This window comes from Raphanus sativus, chromosome 1, assembly GCF_000801105.2.
Source record: "Raphanus sativus cultivar WK10039 chromosome 1, ASM80110v3, whole genome shotgun sequence".
NCBI classification, from domain to species: Eukaryota; Viridiplantae; Streptophyta; class Magnoliopsida; order Brassicales; family Brassicaceae; genus Raphanus; species Raphanus sativus.
In genome coordinates, this window is record NC_079511.1 from 11,999,621 (window position 1) to 12,005,843 (window position 6,223).

The window sequence follows — 6,223 nt, forward strand, 5'->3', positions numbered from 1 at the left end:
AATATGGATTTAGAATGGTAGTTGTATTTTACTAACCGAAAAAACCAAAAAAACCAAACCGAAACAAACCGATATCCGGATTGAACTATTACTTAATTATAGATGACTTATCCTTTCATATGTTAAGTAAACAGATGATTAAGTTAGTTATTAAGTTGATTTGATATAGTTTATCCAAAAAAATTATAATTTTAAACATCTACACATATATTCGTAAATATAATTTAAAATAAACAAAACTGTTTATTTTATCTTAATTTTATGTTAATTAAAAGTTTATTTTAGTTAAATTAGATTTTTTTAGTTAAATTAAATTTTATATTAAATATTGATTATAAAATAATAATAAATTTTTATTTTAAATATGATTTAAATTTAAAAAAAAGTTTTAAACTGCACAAACACGTAGTTATATCATCAAGCTTAAGCTTCTGTATTTGAAAGATGAATCACGCTTAAAAAAAGAAGCATGATTCAGTTTAAAAAATAGAAGCTTTGGTTTGACTTAAGTTTATATTTATCAGAATCAATTATGAAATGAAAGAGACATCGTTTGAATTCTCATCTATTAATTTTTCTCTCTACTTCTACTTTTTTCTCAACTACTTGTTTTCGAGAAAATGGAATCTGATATACAAAGTTGGAAAAATGAAATACAAACTTGAAAAAAAAATTCTTTGAAAATTATTGTCAAATTCTTATCATATAGATTTCAATTTTTTAATCATATCATATGTTATTACAATTTCTCGTAAGCTAAGCCGCCAAATGATAGTAAGTAATAACACTATAAATGTTTTGAGAACTCGGTTTCAAAAAAAAATGTTTTGAAAACTGTACCGGACAGTGAGTAGTTGGATCAATAGTCGGAACGGTCCAACTGGTTCAATAGGATTTTAAATTTTTATTTTTTAAAATTATTTAACTATATATATATATGTTTAACTATAATTTTTAATAAACTTTATATCATTGCTATAACCTAAAAATGATATGAAAATAAATGAAAAATTCAAAAATAATATAAATATATGATGAAACTAATTTATTTAGATAGATATTAAAAATAATATGAATTTTTATATAAAACCTTTTTAAAGTTTGCAATTTTTTTATTTTTAACTTGAATTTAAAAAACGAGTTTTAGTATCGAATCGGTCACCAGTTTTAGCAAATTTGACCATTTTTTAATCTGGTTTGTCGTTCTAACTCAGATCCGGTTTTTAGCGCAACCTCAAATTGGTTAGAAGAATGAGTCCAACGGGTCGATCCGATTTTTAAGACACTGACCAGAACTCAAAAGCCAGGTAACCTTGGAGCACATTCAAAACAAAAACATAAATTTTAGTAACCCTTTTTGAAAAAGAATATATAATTCTTAAAAAGAAAAGGAAAAGGAAACTTGATCGCGATGATCAAACTTTGGATTGTGGGAATATCATATCAGTAAATAAATCATGCATTTTGTTGGGAATTGAAAATATAAAAAGAAAAGAAATAAAGCGAAGGAGACAGACTCCATTCGGTCTAAACCTGAAAACCAACTTTTGTCTTTATGGGTAGGCTAAAGGAGTGGGAATGGCCCATCCCCACCCTCTCACGTCTTGTCTCTTGTATCCTTGTTTTCTTATTACCTTCCTAATTTATTGGTTTTCCATATTACAAGGGAAACACCAACTAAACCCCAAGGCTTTCTTTGTGTATTCTTGTCTACATGTCTTGTTGCCTTGATTCACTTTATGTCACTTAAACTGTATTCAAAATTCCGATTCTTCATCGTAATTTGTATTTGAAACATGCGCTCCAAATTAACCAAACAATAGCATGAGTTATGATCCATTTTTCATATGATTACTAAAGAAAAGCACTCAAACAATTTTTGGTTGTGTATGTGCACCAGATGTGTTCTTCCGGTTACTGTGGTGGCTCCGGAGTGCTAAGTTTGGAGAGGCTGCTTCTTCTCAACTCACTTTGTGCAGTTCTCTTGGTGTTGGTGGCTTCTCTGTTGTCTCCTTTCTAAAATAATGCTCGTCTTCTGTTATTCGAGTGGGGCTGTTCGAGTGTTGCTCTTTGTCCATGGTGGCATCAGTTGAGGATGTCTTTCGCGAGCTGTTCTTGAGGAGCCATTCTCTTAGATCTGATCATCGGGTTCTGCCAATTCTCCCGGGTTCAGGTCTCGTGCTTCAATGTGGTTCCAAATTTTGTGGGAAGTGTTTGTACTGAATTGCTGTGTCTTATGGGTTTGTTGCTCTGCTTGTAGTTGTTCTCCTTGTGTTGCTTAGACTGAGTAGGTGTTTTAGTTTTTTTTTTGCATCTTCTGTTCCTTGTTTCTATGTAGTTCTGTCAAAAAAAAGAAAATGGTAATAAATTTTAACATTTTTACAAAAAAAAAGGATATTCATATACTAATTATTTTGTGTGGTATTTACACATGTCATACATATATATATATATATAGTCCTTCATTAGTTGGATATCCATTGTTCCAACGTTGTGTATGCCCCATAAAAAGTTTTGAAAGAGATTATACACAAATTTTAAATAATTCAAATTTAATAAAAGTGAGCATTAACATTGATATCTGATTTTTATCAACCAATTTGGAGATATAATACATTCATGGTAACAATTTCATAGATTAAAATTTTTAATTTGTTAATTTTTATGTATAACATTTTTTTGGCCAACTTTTAATGTGTATATCTTTAGCGTGTCAAAATATTTATTTTAAATTTTCTGCGCTGAAACAATTTATCAAAGAAAGATATTTGAGTTTATATACAACTTTTTTTAGCAAGTATTAGATTGAATCAAGAACTTTTTTTAGCTAAAAGTTTTTACACTAACAAAACATAGTCAGACAAAATTATGTAAAACTTTTAATAACTAAAATTTGTAAATCTAGCATTTCAAAATAATAACTGAGTTAGTTATTTGGGATCCAAACCGAATCCGATGTCGTATGCATAAATATAGAAGTGAAGATTAACATATGGTCCCAAAAATCCAAAAAGTGAGTTCCTATGACAAAATATGACAATGCTCTCACTCTCACCTAAAAAGGTAGAAACATAGGTGAAAAATATAAAAGTTACTTAGTGAGGAATAAGATGTTAAACCAAGAAATCCACGAATTCAGAATGAGGTCACCGAATACATATAACTTAGCTTTATATGTAACATACACGACACCTAGTTGCGATATGAGTGCTCGCTCACCCGAATAAAGGTTATTAGACCATGATTAACCCTAGTCTCTTAATTGGAGTTCTTAGCTTCGATTAATAAACATTTTTTAAATTTTCTTAAATTTTAATTAAGAAAAGCTAAGAACCGTCTCTTAAATAGGAGATATAAAAACCGTTTCTTAGCCGAAAAATGTAAAAATAAAAAAATGTTAAAACGTGAGTTAAGAACCTCGGCTAAAAAACTGAGGTTAATCATGCCCTTATGTATTTATTGTTCATGTTTGGGATTATGCCCACACATATCAACCTCTAGGTTAGGGCTAACATGTCGATTAAGCTGGACGCATCATTGATCATATAATCCACTTGTATCTGACAAGCATACATAAACACATATTTGTATCCAGTTAATAAATATCTTCAAATGGATAGATGAAATACAACAAAGAAATTGAATGTTTTGGCCTGAAAAGTTCTTTGATAAAAAAAGATCTAGATTATCCTTATGATTATTTTTTTTGAACAAAATGTTTTTAAAGTTAAGAATTTGTTTTAAAGTGTTTTTCTAGAACTTGGTTCCTAAAACATAGTAAAAGAACCAACATGGTTCACAACATTTTAACAATCAATTCATATTGTCTTGTATTTTTGGGAGCAAAGAATAAGCTCCCTTCATATTTATACATAAGAAATTGAGTTTGATTCGGATAAAAATATGTAATTTAGAGAAAAAGTTATCAAACTATATTTTATATAGTTTTGATTTTAAAGAAAATATAACTTATCTATTTATATAATTTATTTAAATAGCTAACTTTACAAATTCAAGTTATTAAACTTTTACGCATTTCTTTTTGTTTTTTTAATGTTAACTCTCTTCACAATAAAGTTTCTTAGGGTAAAAATTCTTAAACAAAAAATATATCGGTACAACCAATTAATAATGTAGATAGTGGTTTTAATTCGTTAAAAAAATTAGTTTGGGAACTTTTATGGTAAATAAAGTTAGTTTAGGAACCTTTACATTACAGAATTAGTTTCAGGATTTTTATCCAAAACAATCTTAATTGGAGTGCTTTAACATTAAAATCCTTTATATTACAGAAACGGCTGGTTTGTTTGTACCTTTACGTATTGGTGTATGTGCATATGTATATGTATATGCTAATGGGAAAGTTAGATAAAGCCTAAAATAAGAGGAAAAGAAAGGTAAAAGGTTAGGTCAGAAGGGCTGTGAGATTGACCAAAAAAAAAAAAAAGGGCTGTGAGTTTTAAATGTACTATTATCAAGGGTAACAAGTGTGCGCGTGTGTGTGTTTTTGTCTTCTTTTTTCTTTGTAAGGTTTGGGCATTGAACGCAAAACTAAATTATTTGTAGTGGTAGGAATGGTTAAACGAAAGTGAGAACATGCCTATACCTAGCTCTCCCTTTTTTCCACTCATCTAAATTTCTCACCTTTTGTCTTCACCTTATTATATTTCATGTAATTGTTTTTTTGTGTGCAACGTTTCATGTAATTATTTAATTTCAAAATACACGATCTTTTCTAGTTGTTTCACTAAAACTAGGAGATTTACTGTGTCATACGCAGTTATAATAGTTTTTCAAAATTCATTTAAAAAAAATTAATCTATATTTAATAATGCTTTTTAAATTTTAATTTTATCAGAATAAAATCTAAAATAATTGTTTACAGAGTGTTTTTCTATATATTTTGACAAATTTATATTTTCTAATTTATTGAAGTTTTATTATAAATTTTATTTATTTATTATATGATTTTAATTAAAATACATTAAAATAATAAAATCATCTTATCACCTCCACGAATTGATTAACAATCGCCGAATGAATATATTTTATCAGAATTGTACAAAAATAAAATCAGTGATTTCAAATTTTGATTAATTGTTTTTGAACCAATTTAAAATACAATTCAAATTTTAATTATCTATGGAAAAAGTTTAAATATCTTCAAAAATCTAAATTGATGTAAATATTTTATATAATTATAATGATGTTATTAGTTTAAAACTTTCATTAATGAAAATACATACAAGATATTGTTATATTTTAATAATCTTACTAAAAATGTAAATTTCATAAATATAAATTGACATGTCATAATAAATATATTTGAAGAATCTTACCAGAATGAAAAAAGTTCACAAATGAAAATTGACTTGTCATAATAAGAATTAAGCCATGTCATATTTTTTACTAAACCGTATCACCATTTTTCGATGAGAGTCAATATAGTTGTGACACATAAACAAATTTTAAAAAATCATTTTGCAAATAATTTTTGCGGATATTCATTGCTTTTTCTGCATACTAATTAAAACTACACAAATTAAAAAGTTTGTTCCTGAGCCAAAAAAATATCTATCACAAAAAAAAATATCTGCAAATACTTTGGTGGAAAAAGGGAAATTAAATTCGTTTACACTTTGATTCAATTTCCTGTACATGAGTACATTTAATCCGAAAAGTATAATGTCTATGACCTAACCTAAGTGAAGACTTTTGGTGTGCGAAACACACTTCATTGACCCTTTTGTAACACAGTAACGATTCAATTTTTTATTCGTCTGAGTTCAGCTAGAAAAACTGTGAACTTCAATTTAATCTTGATTTCGTTGAGGATGTATATATGGATTCTCTTTGTTTTGGGGCAAGCTTCCAAAGAAGTAAGTGACAAACAATAGAGGACGTATAACTAGACACTATATATACTGAATCTCAACAGTTTAGCTTTTGGAGGGTTGTTAACAAAAACGAAATAGTACTCATGGTTGAACAGAAGCATAATTACTAGTGCCAAGGAAAGGAAGTGACACTAACACTTCTTTCTGGACTCTTCCGCAACATTTTGGGAGAGGGGTGGAGGTTAATATATAATATCAACAAGACCAATAAAAGTCCAAATGGTTTGTTTTTTCTTTATGATGAATATATTTCATTCAATTTTAAGACATAAATAAAGCCATTAAAACAAGCTAAGACCTCGGTCACTGGAAACATGTCAAACTTT